Here is a 16,177-nt window from a genome sequence, read left to right as displayed (position 1 = left end):
TACACAGGTTAGCCTCTGCAATTCCCAATGCATCTGGGAACATCATAGCTTCTGTGCTGATTATTCTCACAGCTATTCACCCACACGGCCCATTAAAATGTTGTGAGCAATGTAATTCTGTGTGTGAACTGTCAGGGTCCTGACGTGTGGATTTTTCATGGACATTATCAGAGGTTGCTGGTTCTGCTGAAGGCCCCATACCCAATCCCTGCATACGGCCCTGGGACACTGTCACACTTTGTCATTCATGCATAAATGAGACCCAGACAAGGGATGGGCCATGAATTTTGGTATTCACAGGGGATTTAACTCACATGGTACAATTAAAAGGCAGATGATGCTATACAATGTATTTGGGTATGCATCGATGAAGCACATGCCCAAATAACCTCTAAGGAATGAGAGCTTTGCTAACGCAAGTGTGGTACATATGTAGCCACAGGGAAACTTTAGGGTGACACACAGACAGATGCCAGTCAGGCTGACAGGATGCAGGGTGAATCAGGATCCAGCAATTAAACAAGTTACATAATCAGTGGTCTGACTACGACTGTTTGGAGGTCGAACTAGACAGTTGACATGTAAAACTGTGTATGTCCTGTGTTTTTGAAGGTGACAAATGAACCCAAGGGCTGTGTTACACGGCTTAATTAGTAGCAATGCTTAACGGTGTATTTGACAAAATGGCAACTCCTATTCTGTTCTAGGCATCAGCAGGGGCAGTGCTTTTTGAAATGGGTGGTGTACATGGAGGTGATCACAGGTGTGGGCTGCATCAGTTTCTTCACAAGTCCTGTAGGTGAGATTTGCATTCTAATGGCCAACAGACATTTTCACATGGGAAGCAATCTACAGGTGCTAACAGGGCTTGGAAACTAGAAGCCAGTGTATTAATTGACCTGACTTCCATGCAGTCAGATGTTCTATGACAATGGTATACCATAGGAAAGGGTGTAGCACACTGGATTGATATTGACAAGCTGTGTGTGTAGAAGAGGGAATATCAGGGTACACATCTTACTATTCCAGGGACCTCTTCAGACAGGTTGGTTGTGACCAGGTGCATGGGTGTGTCAGGAGTTAGGAAATGGGCTGACATGTACATGGAATGTCACATGCGCAATGCTGCTCATATGTGTGACACTTGTGCTGTCTATGTTCTGCTTATATGGAACTCTAGTCACATATAGTCCTTGCAAAGATTGGATGCAGTTGGACCTACTGCTGTCAAGGGTCTGGTCAGACATTCCTGTTACTGATGCAAAAGCACATAAACTGCCTCATGTATGCAGCTTGTTTTCCCCTTATTGAGTGATGGTGTCTTAGTTGTGAGCCATATGCTGCGATGAACCATGTTTCCAACATGCATGTGTGAAATAGGTGTGGTCCTCTGCAATTGCCCTTCAAAGGTGAAATGTACAGGATATATGTCATTTACTGTGTGTGTGTATGTGACCGTTGTATCGTATGCATCAGATTTGCTCTGGGATTTTCAGTGTCCTAATCGGTATATCAGCAATGCTCCATGAGGCAACACTCTTAATCTGATAGTTAGAGATAAAGGTGTGCAAAAATGAATAGCCAAACCATGATATGGTGATTATTATAGGTGTTTATTTAAATTAGTTCATTAAGTGGTGATGGTGATTATATTTAAAAGAAATTGTTCACGATATGTTGCCGCCTACGCAAACCAGCACCCGTGTTTTGTTGTTACCCCTCATGTTGCAGGCCACCATCATCCTCTTCCTCCTCTTCAGGCATGTGTGGCTCGGGTTCCAGGAGGGGAATGTTCCTTTTTATGCAAATGTTGTTCAGAATAGCACATGTTAGGATGATCTTACAGACCATTTCTGGGGAATATAGGAGGCTACCACCAGTGATGTTGAGGCACCGGAACCTCGACTCGAGGATGCCGAAGGTCCTCTCGACTATGGTGTATGTCCTCCTATGTGCGTCATTGTAGGCACGCTCTGCTGCAGTACTCGGGTTGACAATAGGTGTCATTATCCATGGCTGGATGCCATACCCCTGATCAGCTGCAAGAGAAAATGAATGGGATCATGTTGATGTAGCTAACCCCATTTAAATCACCTTTCATGGCAGTAGTTGTGTTGTCTGTGACTCTTTTGTGTTATTATGTCGCATCCTAGGCTAGTAGGATGTACCATCTACATTGTGTTGTTTCCTTGGCTGAACAAGTGTTTGGCTGCTAACCAGTTGTCAGCAGTATGTTTTGGGATTTGCAGTACAGTGTGCCCTCCCTAGCATTGTGACTTGTGATACAGGTGTCCCTGTGTCTTCACTGGGGGTGAATTGATAGTTCCATACACAGGTTAAAATTGACAGTGGTGGTAACACGTTCATATCAATGTACCCTGGACATCCCATACCTTTAGACTTATGCAATGGATTAATGTAAACATTATTGAGACGCCTACAATTTGCAAGGTGACATTTAGGCGACACACTCCAAACGTTGTGATCATTGACGTCTTAACATTAGGCTGTATATTTTCAGATGTGTGACAGGTTCAATGGTGACCTAAGAAATATGGCTAGTGGTGTCACAACCTCAGTGTGTGCCTGTCGACATGTTGCTGTTGTGGTGGTTGTGTTATGTGTCCTAGAGGGTTGCTGTGCAGTGTGTATATAAGTAGGTTTTTGTACTTACCAACAAGTAGTCCATTGCCATACCGTCCATCTTGGAAGTGTTCATTGATGGTGCTGTGACAGAAGATGAATGAGTCATGGACACTCCCAGGATATTTTGCCACAATGTTGGTGATCAATCCTTGGTGATCGACAATGGCCTGCACATTGATGGAATATGGGTGCTTCCTGTTGCGGTAAAGGTGTTCAGTTGCAGCAGGTGGCACAAGGTGTACATGTGTGCAGTCGAACTCCCACTCCCTGCTCTGGTGTGAAACTGGAGAAAGGAAAGGGGAGTGACCACTCCCCTGTCCATCACCACCCCAGGGGTGGTGCCCAGAGCTCCTCCAGAGTGTACCTGGGTTTTGTCATCTTGGATTCAAAGGTGGTGGGGCACTCTGGGAGCATCTTAGTGGCCAGTGCCAGCAGGTGATACCAGAGACCCCTCCTGATAGGTGCTTACCTGGTTATGTGACCAATCCATCTCTCAGGGATATTAGGGTCTCTCCCCTGGGTGTTTCTTCAGATTCGGATTGCAAAACTCCAACAGGACTGCTCCAGGAACTCTACAAATAGCAACAAAGAAGCTAAGATGACTTCTGCAACATTGTATCTTCAACTCCTGCCAGCAACTGCAACTGTTTCCAGTTCCTGCATCCTCCGAGGACTGCCTGTCTTCAGCTTGCACCAGAAGAACCAAAGGAATCTCCCGTGGAGTGACAGAGTCACTTCCCTATTTCAGCAGGCACCTCTCTGCAGCGACAACAGGTGGCTTGGGTCCCCTCTCCAGACAACAGGCATGGATCCAGCAACACGGGTGGTGGACTAAAGTGACTCTGACAGTCCCAATGTCCAGCTGTCCTACTTTGTTAGAGGTAAGGTATTGCCTCCCCTTGCAAGATAGTACCTCCATGCACTGCATGACTTGCAGTTGCCAAGGCTTGTGTGCGTTCTTCCAGGAAGTTCTTTATGCACAGCACAGCTTAGGCCCCCAGCACATCCTGCAACGCACAGCTTCCTGAGTGGTTCTCCCCAGCATGGGAATCCATTGTGTCGTGCTGCGTGGGCCTCCATTTGCACCTTCTTTGTCCCCGTGCTGTGGGACTGTGGGACTCCTGTGCATCCTGCCTGGTCTTCTGAGGGCTCTCTGAGTTCCTGAGAGCCCCCTCTTGGCTAGAGGCCACCATATTCCTCCTGGTCCTGGGCAGTGCCATTTTCTGTTAACCACCAGCCTTACGTGTGCCAAGGCTTGTTGGCGGAATCCAGCATGGAACATTTTCTGCAACAAACAGGAACACGCTTCCGTCTTCTTTGGTTCTTCCGTCGGTTCGTCTTTTGCACCTTCATCTGGGTTAGCAGGGGCTCCTGTTCTCCCTGGACTCTTCAGTGCTTCTTGGACTTAGTCCCCTTCTTCCACAGAACTTCAGGTACAGGAATCCATTCGTAGTGTCTTGCAGTCTCTTCTGGTTCTTGCATTATCTTCTATCATGACTTCTGGTGTGTTTTAGGAAACTTGCTGTGTTTTACTCTGGCTTTCTTGGGCTCTGGGGTGGGGTACTGTGGCAGTGGGTAGAGCGATAGGGAGTAAAGAGACACTCAGCTGGGTGCTTGAGTATATGTGATTTTATTGTGAGTTACTCATGCCTTCATAACAGTCACTGTCTGTAGTCGTTATGTTTTGGTGATTTCCTCTGTTCTCTTCTTCCTCAGGGTTCCCGGCGGCTGATGGTGGTTCCCCGGCGGTGGTATAGTCAGGTAGACCGGAAAAAGAGGAACGAAAGGTAGGTAAGTGGTGTATCTGGGGACTAGTTTGTATTATTTATTGTGTGGGGAGGGTGCAGAGAGAAAGAGAGAGAGAGATAGAGAGAGAAAGAGAAGGGGGAGTGAGTGGTGGTGATTTGGGTAAAAGATTCCACTCCAAGGGGAAGATAAAGAAATTAGAAAATAATGTTTATGGATTATAGGGTCCCGTCCCTTCACCTCTGTGGACTCAATCCCCTCTTTCCAACAATAGAACCACGCTATTCCTATGTTCAATGGTTAGTGCTTCTCTGGTGCTGGTACCTTTTTCCTTCCCAAACTCCCCTCCCAGCCTCCCTCTACTCGTCTCCTCCACCCTCTTCCCTTCCGACTATAGATCGTATTTTATCCCTTAGGCAGGACCGTACCGACGTGGCGGAGTTCTTGCTTCCTGGGACCTTCCTGTCCCTCCGTGGTGTTGCCTCAGGAGGTCAATGGACCTCTATTAACTGGATCTCCTTCCTCAATGTCAGAGTCGCTCTCCTTCGCATCCTCTCCGATGTCTCCTTCCTCTGGTCTCTCGGCATCTCTCCGTTCTGCATCCTTTCCTTCCTCTGCGCACCACGTGCGCTGTCCATCCTCTCTTTTTAGGTTTTCGGGAACCCGGATATCTGGGTTCCCGGCTTCGGCGGCTTCTCCTTCCTCTGCGCGCCACGCGCGCTGTCCGTCTTCTCTTGTTAGGTTTTCGGGAACCCGGATATCTGGGTTCCCGGCTTTGACGGCGTCATTCCCTGTGGGACCCCCGGGGTACTTCTCGGTTCGGGAACTGGCGCGGTATGTAGCCGGGAATTCTGTTACCCGGCAACAGGTACATTACTTACCTTTAGTGTTTTCTTATGCTCCCAGTGCCCCTCTACACACTACACTTGCCAAGGTGGGCAACTGACTTTCGCATTACACTATTTTAGTGTATGGTTTGTGTTCCCCCTAGGCCCATTGCAACCTATTGTGATTTTCACTATTTGCACTGTTTTCCTACTGTGTACTTACCTGTATTTGGTTACTAGTGAATATATTGTGTTATTTACTTACCTTCTAAGGGAGTATAGTCTCCAAAGTATTTTTGGCATTGTGTCACTAAAATAAAGTACCTTTATTTTTGTAACACTGGGCATTGTCTTTCATGTGTGTGAGTATTGTATGACTACAGTGTTATTGCAGGAGTTTTGCATGTCCCCTAGTTCAGCCTTGGCTGCTCTGCCTACAGCTACCTCTAGACAGCCTGGCTTATAGACACTCACTACATTTCACTAATAAGGGATAACTGGACCTGGTATAAGGAGCAAGTACCTTTGGTACCCACTACAAAGCAGGCCAGCCTCCTACACTTACCCAGCAGTAGAGTAAGTCAAGATCCCTTTCCTTACTGCCAAGCAAATGTATTTTGCTGGAAAGAAGTAATTATTATTATTACAAAGTGTGGTGGAGGAGGGTGATGAGGACAGGGAGCAAAGTGGGACTAAGTAAGTAATTTGAATTTTGCAGATGGGATAGTCTGTGACAAATGTGACAAATACAATCTATATATCCTATTCCTTAATTATATTCCTTTCCCTGTACGCTCTTCCCACCGTCTACTTACAGCATACATGATGTCTGCATGATTGATTCTATTATAGTATGTGGCATGTATCATTCTTAGTATTCATCTGCCGGTTAATCAGGGTAACATTGAAAGGCATTTCGGAGAAGAACATGGCCATTGGAATAAGATAATTGTCTATTACAGCTGCCCCATTACAGCTGCCCAGCTGCAGAAAGTAACAAGTACAACTAGCGCTGTGGGCACCAACTGACCTAACATGCCTCCATTAATCTAGCACAACAGGAGCAAGAAGAATACTTGTATTCCATAGTGCATAATGGCTGTAACATCAAAATTGAATGGCCTGAGGTGAACAGCAAATGTACTGCTACTATGCCACTGCATGATTTTAAACAAGTGTTTTGCACAAACCATTGTTTACAATTTCTCTTTTTTCTTTCGTGATATAGCTATTACTGGTGGTCCACCATCACAGCAGGAAATAGCAGCCTGGCTCCTGCAGCAGAAGCTGGAGTCCATAAGGGCTGAAAATCAGCGGCTTATGATCTTGGAGTAGAAGTAGGCAACAGCAGCTGCTGACAATGCCCAGGGCCCAAGTGAGCCCCCAGTGCCTCCAGCCTCTCACTCAGAAGACCGGTGCCACATTTCGCTGGTAGCCCTCTGCCACCATTCCATCACTACTGCCCCACCCTCCAGACACCGCTTTTCAACAATGTGTCCTTCAAAGGCCGGCACGAATAGAATCCAGGCAGGCACGCATGGAGGGGCTCCTCAAACAACTCTTGGCCCACTGTTGGTGATCCTTTCTGCCCCTTTTTAACATTTGGTTTGGTGGGTGGGACTTGTTGTAGGTGGAGAGGGTGGGAATGGTATTTTTGGGCCAGGTCCAGGACTGTTGGACTTTCTTTTATTTTATTCATGGACAGTAGTTTTTGTGGACATTGGTTGAAGACAGGGTGATTTGTTTGGGGAGAGAGGTGGGCCAGTTGCAGGAGGATTGGGTGGGTTTATATTCTTTTTGTTAGGGTAAATAAATATTTATTTATTGTTATTTATGCCTCAAATATTTTTGGGGCTGTTGACTTCACACTGTTGCATTTTAGCGCAGCATGTTTTTAAAATCTGCTGATAGTATGTAACAATTAGTTATGCGGTTATGTACCCCTGTGGTACTACTCTCCTAGTCTCTGCCTGTAGCTTGCAACTACGGGCCAGATGTAGGTACAAAGAAATTAGCGACTCGCAATTTGCGAGCATGTGCGACTCGCAATTTGAGTGTCGCTAACTGGAATGCAGGTACAATTTGCGGGGACAAATTGCGACTCGCGCCCGGAGTCGCACCGCAGATAGCGAGTCCGCTGTCTGCGAGGTCGCTTTTTGCGACCGCGCAAAAAACGGACTCGCAATTTGCGAGTGGGTGTCGCAAATTGAGATTTTCATGAAAATAGATTGCAGGTGCTGCAGAACACTCCAGAAACCACTCCAGAACACTCTGGAAACACTTCCTGGCACATGATGATGACATCACAGCCAGGAAACAGATTACAAATACACCTGGGAGGAGGGAGGACCACACCCTTTTTAACTGCTGCACAGCTAACAGAGCAACAGCAACCATGGCTGACACTCCCAGAAAGAGGAAACTGAAATTTGCTGAGAAGGAGCAGGAGGTGCTCACAGAGGAATGCTGTCAGCACCATGATGAGCTATTTGGGAATGCAGCCCTCAATGTGCCAGACTCTGCCAAAAAAACAATTTGGCAGGAAATTCAGGAGAAGGTGAACTCCCTGGGGGTCAGCCACAGGAGTGTCGATGAGATGAAGAAGAGGTGGTATGACCTCCGAACCCGGACCAAGGAGAGGGTGGCAGAAAGGCTCCGGGAGATGAGAGGCACAGGAGGGGGGCCATTTTTCATACTACCACCCACACCCCTGGAGGAAAGGGTGGAGGAGACCCTGGAGCCGGAGTCTGTAACAGGATTCGGAGAACTGGACACCTCTGAGCCCAGAACAACAACCGGTGAGTACCATGTGATATGCCTGTACCCCCATCAACGCCATACCCCCACCCACCATGTACACAGGGGCATGCACAACCAAGATAGCTCCATTTCAGAGTTGCAGATACCAGCATGATGCATTATGGGCAATGTAGTCAAGTAGGCAGTTAATAGGCAAATGTTTATTAGGAAGTGTGCAACAGATAGTAGACACTGACAGTGTTTTCCCCATGTCCCACAGGTCTCCCACAAGACCCCACCACCAGCCACAGCAGCCAGGTGCCACTGGTCAGCCAGCCCCATGAGGAGACAACAGGAGCAGCCACCACTCCCACCTGCACCACCAACACCATCCCCTCTATGACAATACCCGCTGCAACAGTGGTTTCGGAGCCTGCACCAGCAACAACCAGGAGTGCCACAGCACATATCACAGGGCATCCAGCCCTGCGCTGGTGACGCAGGATGAGAAGAGCAGGGCTGCAGGCCGAGTCAGGGCGTCCGTCCACCACACTGACAGAGGCACAACTGCTACGTGGTCAGCGCCTGCAGAATCAAAGGTTAGGGCGGATTAGTGGGGTTCTGCACCGCTTTGTAAGGAACAATGAAAACAGCATGCAGCAGCTTCATGCACAACTGGACGTAATAGGCAACAACACTGGTGACCTAGCCCTGTCCATGCGTGAACTGGTGGCTGGACTGCTTACACAGAGCGAGGGTGCGCGGTGCAGGGACTGCCAGCTGCTCCAAAGGTTGGACAGGATGGCCTCCTCTATTTGCAGACTGGCAGTGAACACTACTGGGCTATCAAGGAGAACAGTCGGCCTCCAGGTGGAAATGGGCCACTTTGCGGGTGATGTGGCAAGGGGCCTGGGCCGGATCACCCATGTGATAGACCTCATGGAGGCACAGCAGGTGTTCAGGGGTACAGGGGACACCCCGCAAGACAGCGAGGAGGGCTCCACTGTCAGCAGTGATTCTGCTGGTGACACCAGGGTGCTCCAGAGTGGGAGTACGAGGCAGAGCACTGCTGAGCAACCTGGTACCAGCCAGGCTGGCAGAGGCCGCCGTAGGCAATAAACTAAACACTGTCCCTGATGTTGGGGCACAACATGTGCAATGTGCCCCATGCCAGGTGGGCTTCTTGAAGTCCCTGAACAGTTTTTCATTGTAAATAATTCGGTTTTTGCACATATTAAATAATTTTTTTGTTCCACTTAACAAATGGAGTGTTTGTTCAATTGGTGAGTATGGTAGAAGTTGGCACGTACCTTCCAAAGTATTGTGTTGCGATGTGTTCCCGTCTCAGTCTACCTTGATTTGCGATGCTCCTATCCCCATGATGGCGATGTGGTTGCTCTTGCTCTCCATCCTCAGAATCCGGGTATGCAGGGGTCAGAGGTAGCTCACGACGGGTGGCAATGTTGTGCAGGATAGCGCATGCGACAACTATTTTGAATGCCGTTATGGGGGTATACTGGAGGGCACCTCCACTTCGGTGGAGGCATCTGAACCGTGCTTTCAGCAATCCAAAGGTTCGTTCGATCAGGTTCCTGGTCCTCTTATGTGCACTGTTGTATCGCCTCTCACATTCATTGCTGGGTGATAAGTACGGAGTCATTATCCATGGCCGTAGTGCATATGCACTGTCACCTGTTGGGCACAAAAAGTACACTGTTAGAAAGTCCTGGTTGGTGTGCACATTGATCTGTGTGCATGTCTACAAGGTGTATGCAGCTCTACCTAGGAGGTATCCGTCTCCAAACTCCCCACGTTCCAGGCGTTGGTGTATCCCACTGTGCCTAAACATGTAGGAGTCATGAGTACTGCCTGGAAATTTTGCGACAATGTCAGTGATGACATAATGGGCGTCACAAACAACCTGAATATTGAGTGAGTGGGTACACTTTCTATTGCGGAACAGATATTCCAGGTTTGCAGGAGGGCATATTTGAATATGTGTCCCATCTTCACACCCTATGACATGGGGAAAGTTGGCAATCCGGTAAAAGTCCAGCTTGGTGCTGTTGATTTCTGCCTCATTCCTGGGTAGGTATATGTATTGGGACATGTGTGTGAGTAAGGCATCTAGGAATGCCCTGAGGAACCTTGATAGTGCACTTTGGGATACCCCATCTGCCACAGCAATGACCCCCTGATAGCTCCCCGAGGCCAAGAGGTGCAGTGAGCATAGCACTTGCACATGCGTAGGGATGGCGCAGCCGCGCAGATTCTGGCGTTCTAGCTGTGGTTTGAGTAATTCAATTAAATCTAGTATAGCTGCGCTGCTAAGTTTGTATTTATCATAGATTTCTTCCTCAGTTTGCTGGAAAAGAGTCTGCCTTGTTCTGTAAATCTTCTCCTGTCTCTGGCTCCTCCTCCTCCTCAGCTGGGCTGCGTGGGCTCTCCTCCTCACTGCTATCAGGTATATCTCCGCCACCTTGAGTAACCCAGATGCCTTCTGGGTCTCCTTTTATACTTTGGTAATGATTACCACCTGCTCTGAGTTAGTGGTAAATGGGACATGCAAACTGGGCTTTTTGCGACTAGTCACAATTTGCGGGTCGCAAAATGGGATCGCAAATTTTGCGAGTCGGTAACGGGTCGCATCGCTTTTTGCGAGTCGGAAATGGGATTTTTGCATCCCATTTCCGATTTTGCGGAGTCGCAAATAGCGATTCGGGCCATTTGCGACTCGCAAACGTTTGCTACATCTGGCCCTACATTTCACCCATAAGGAGTGGGGAGAGATTTGCCATTGCTATTGTACTGCCTAAAAGTAGAACAATGCTCCATAACTGATATATTGATGAATGGAGGGCTGCATTGTTTCTCAAGGTGCCATGGTGGTGGTAGTAGTTGCATGCTTGCGCACTAACAATGGAAGCCAGGTCCCACTCCCACCTAGAGGAACTCAAATGAAGATCTTGCACACTGAGTTGGTGTTGCTTCCACCATATCTGCTCTACCAAGTGTATGATTAATTAATGGTGTAAATTATTAAGTCACACCTCAATAAATCAGCAGCCTGGGTGAAGAGGGTTAGGGGTTTGATGAATGGCTGGGAAAGGGGATTTAGGGAAAGGTGTGACAAAAAGACAAACACAGTATTCATCTGGGCAATGATCAGCAGCCTGTTGTGGGAGGAATAGAGCTAAATAAGTATGACATAGTTAACTTAAATGGATTGCAAAAATTCCATCAGCCCCAGAAAGACCCAAGTTATTTAAGTATGTATCTAAATGTTCTGTCACCTGCAAATAATGTTGGACCGAAGCTAAGACACAGAGATCTAAAAAAAGATTACTAAAAGAAAAATAATACTAGTCTGTATTGCCAAATTGGGTGGTGCATCTGCATACTTCTTGGATTGCCCCATCAATCTTGAGTGCCTGCTTGGCTGAAGTGGTCTGATAAGGTAAGCATGAATGTTATGGTGCTTTTGTCTTTTGTGCAAGAGAAGTGAAGGCCTGCAGATTGTAAAAAAAAAAAAAAGAAATAATTATATTGTAGAATCAAGAAGGATAGAATGGAAGATAAGCTTCATGAGTAGTAGTTTACTAGTAAGACTCAGAGGAGTAATTGCAAGAGAATAGTCCTTTGCAATCATTCATTTTATGACTGATGTGCAAACAATTAAGTGAGAGCAATTACAACCACAAACAAGTGGCTGTATGTACCGGGCTGATCAAATTCTCAACTGTCATGATCATCATAACATTTAGGCTAGAGCACGTTGGTAATGTAAAGATGTGAAATCATCACATGTCTGTCTCCAGTTACCTACTAAAACAACAGGCCCCCACCCATCCACCTAGTTTGAAATTTGAGCCAGCCAACACACATATACAGAAGTATTGCATTTCCCAAATCAAGTAATCAACACACCTCTCACTCTCAACGGTCCACAGAGTTGAGTAGGCCTCTTAGAATCATCAACTTCACTACGTTGGTTTCCATGAAGTTGATAACTTCCTACTTCTGGCAGTTGTTGAAGTTGTCAAGAAACACCCTGAGTCCTTCCATCCTCCTCCTGACTCCGAGTAACGATTATGTCCAACTCCATACTGACTGATCCTGAGAGTCCAACCCAATTGAGCGAGATCAAACTGTAGTACAATGCTGTGATGAGCAACACTTAGGGGCATATTTATACTCTGTTTGCACCGGATTTGCGTAGTTTTTTTTACGCAAATCCGACGCAAAACTAACTCCATATTTATACTTTGGCGTTAGACCCGTCTAGCGCCAAAGATCTTGGAGTTTGCGTAATTTTTTAGCGTGGACACCTTCCTTGCGTTAATGATATGCAAAGTAGGCGTTCCATTCTAAAAAATGACTCTGAGGCATGTGCGCCGTATTTACACTCCCGGGAGTGGGCGGGCCAAAAAAAATGACGTCCAGCCGCTTTAGCGTCATTTTTTAACGCCTGGTCAGGGCAGGCGTTAAGGGACCTGTGGGCTCGGAAGGAGCCCAGAGGTGCCCTCCCATGCCCCCAGGGACACCCCCTGCCACCCTTGCCCACCCCAGGAGGACGCCCAAGGATGGAGGGACCCATCCCAGGGAACTTAAGGTAAGTTCAGGTAGGTGTTTTTTTTTTTTTTTGGGTGGCATAGGGGGGCCTGATTTGTGCCCCCCTACATGCCACTATGCCCAATGGCCATGCCCAGGGGACATAAGTCCCCTGGGCATGGCCATTGGGCAAGGGGGCATGACTCCTGTCTTTCATTTCAATGGGGGTTGGGAGTAAAAAAAAATGGCGCAAATCGGGTCGAGGCGAAAATTTTGCCTCAGCCTGATTTGCCCCATTTTTGGACGCCCAAGCTCCATTTTCCCCTACGCCGGTGCTGCCTGGTGTAAGTCATTTTTTTTGACGTACACCAGGCAGCTCCGCCGGCTAACGTCATTCCATAAATAAGCTGCCCGCATGGCGCAAAAAGTATAAATACGGCCCTTATTTATTTTTTTGTGTAGACTAGATTTGTGTTTGTTAGATAAAGGAGTGGTCAGGTCTGTGAGGAGTGTGAACTAGAAAACAAAGTAGTATAAAGCCGACAAACAAATCTTGTTAAGTATCAAGGGGGAAGGAAAACAAATCACCTTAAAAATAAAAGATCACTCATTAGGCCACCAACATTGTAAATCAATCACAAACCCAACTAAGCATAATAATTACAGTTAAACAATAAACACTCACTCTCACTGACTGCCACCACATGAATCATCTCAACATTGAAACAAGAATCACTCTTTTATCACTCATTGGTATAAAGAATTACTTACCTGTTCCAATCAAGCATTGTGGTGCATTCCTGATCCTCTTTGATTCATGATGCACACATTGGCCAGTCTAAGTTATAAATCAAATATTCTGGTGCAGTCCAGCTAGAGGATAAAAGAAAGGATGGGAATACAATGGAGCCAGGCATTGTCTCTCCAACGTCATTGAAGGGAGTTGAGGGGTAGGCTTCTTCACTGCACACTGGACTGGTACAACTCCAATCCGGCCACACATGTTTTTAAAATGGTGGCTTTTCATTAGTCAGCAAGACACAAACAAACAAAATAATAATGATCTGCTAGCTTGCTAAATCCTTTTTTTTTTCAAGCAGTTTATCAATAGAAAGTTCTGTTGTGTATCCTATCTTTTTTTAATGGGAAACAGGAGCTAGCTTAGCCTTCTGGCTTGCGGACCTGTGCCTCATCACCTATTGACTTTTACCCTAATTAGCTTGCTCTGTTTTAGCGCAATTATTTATTTATATGTTTCCAAGACAGCTGCATTGCTTCTAGTTAGGCCAATGTTTTAGTTTCACATTATCAGTGCCACCGCACTAAGAGGTCAATATCAAGAGACAAAGATAAACTGTAGATATTCACATTAGGTACTTTCCCTCTTCACGCCTACGAGGGAATTGTTTACATAAATTGCCATTCCAAGCCTGTCTTGTTATCTATTGTTTGGGAACAGACCTACTTCAGGGGTCCGAGCAGTACTCTATTAATGCACCTCACTTAGACAGATAGTCAAAGGGATTCCGGCCAGATGCCATCACTGCTATCAATGCTGCACGTTGTTCTGATGCTGACCCAGTCTTCGTGTCCCTAAAGAGTCTGAGCTAGAGAACTCATTCCAAGGTAACAAGGGTTGGAGGGCTCTTCTCATGGACATGGCATTGGCAGATTAGGTTTAACACACCTAGCTCTCTTCTAGGGTAAAGATTAGGTACATGATTTTAGGGTATTAGGACATATTTCATATCTCATGTCATTTGATGTTGTTGCAAGATGGAGGGGGTCTTTGTATTAATGACTCTCGTCTTTTCAATTCTGTTTCTTGCATTGTTCATTATCCTAATCATTGCAGCCCATGCAACTTATCGTAGATTGCAGTTTTGTAAAATAAAACCTATTGAACCCTTACTGTATCTCCTTCATTGCCTGTGTTTGATTGAGACATGTAGTTCTTGTGAGAAAGGGGTACTCTCATTTAATCACAACACACTCTGAGATGTCACACTCTGGAGTCTGTGTGTAAAGGCTGCCACAAATCACCATTTATTATTTGGGTTTTTGATGAGGTGTTGCTTGTGAGCCAGGAGGATTGGGACAACAGTTGCGACTTGTTGTAGGATTGGCATAGTTGCCTGCAAACATAAGGACTGTCATCCTTAAAACAGCAGTCTTGCCTAGAGCAAGAGTCAAACTACAAGAGTTTTTTGGTGGCCTAGGTCGAATCAGTAGTCATGGAAGTGGAGTTTGTCCTCAGATGGTTTGCCCAGAAGCTGGCCAGTTAACACACTAGCATGACCGGAGTCTGACCAATCAGCTTCATCCTCCTCCTGTCGTACTTCAGGTATGCTGTAATTGGGTTATATGAAGTGCTGATTCATTTTTATCATGGTCAAACTCTCGAAGTGTGGGGTGAGAAACTGGTCCTTCTAACTGTGACAACTGAAACAGCTGCACTGAACACAAGCTCAACAGACACTCTTGCTACAGGGCAAGCCAGATACTTTATTGCCAGCCTGCAGGGCACTGGCCATTAACGCCTCTTCCCATACCAATGCACCAATGGGTTTTAATCCAGCTAGTCCTCCGTTGGGTCAGCCAGGTAGGCCTGGACCACCCTCTGAATAGTCATTGGTGCTCCTTCTTGCTCAACCTCTTTTGCCTTCTCTGCAGTGGACGTAAGCCCTGCCTTCATAAACCAATCAAGTGCAGATTTTGGGACTGCTGCCCCTGTTCCTGTTGTTGCTGGTGTTTGTTTTGGCTACTGTGAGCCAACAGCACTGTCCGCAGGCTCTATGGAAGTTGTAGGCTGCACCCGAGAACTTCCAACCATGAGTGGGCCTCTAATTCCCAGCTGTTCTTTATCTAGGTTGTTGGCTTGTTTAACAATCCACATCTTGTAGGTTAAAACATCCCTGTCTGAAAAAGGTATGAGGGACCAGTAAATGATTGTACCGTGGGTCAAGAATTGTGGCACGCATGTAATGTTTGGATGAGTCTATGGCCCTCATTATGACATTGATGGTAAATGCTGCTTACCGCCATGCTGACGGGCGCCAACTAACCGCCATGCTGGTGAATATCCGTTCACCACATTATGAGACACACACAACAATCCGACAAAAGACAGCCACATACACAAATCCGCCAGACCAAAGGTCAGTGCAAAAGTGGTGGTCCCAAAACCCACACCGTTACGCCAACAGCCCAACGCCCATCACAGTATGAGCCACGAATCACCAGACCTGTGTCTGGAACCTACCATGGCCCGTGTGACTGGGGAAAGGGCGCCAGCCTTCACTTTGGAGCAGTTGGAGTGACTGGGGGATGGGGTCCTACTCTAGTACGGTCTGCTGTATGGGTCTCCAGACCAACAGGTGAGTACACCTTGTGTGCGATGCATGTGGCATGAATGCTTGGAGTTGCATGTGAAGGCCTTGTGTAAAGGGGGTGGGTGGCTGTCCTCTTGGCAGTGTTGTGGGCTGGGCTATGTGTGTTCCAATGGTGATGCAAACGAGTATGGTGGGCCATTTGTGTGACAGGCCGGACTGTTTGTCTAATGGTGTTCTCCTGTCTGTATTGCCTCTGCAGGTCATCGCCCATCAAAAGAAGGGAATATGGTGTGCCATCGCCAAGAAGATGCGGACCCCTGGGTCTTTGGCAGGTGG

The sequence above is a fragment of the Pleurodeles waltl genome, chromosome 8, assembly GCF_031143425.1.
Source record: "Pleurodeles waltl isolate 20211129_DDA chromosome 8, aPleWal1.hap1.20221129, whole genome shotgun sequence".
NCBI lineage: Eukaryota > Metazoa > Chordata > Amphibia > Caudata > Salamandridae > Pleurodeles > Pleurodeles waltl.
Note: the sequence above shows the minus strand (reverse complement) of the source record.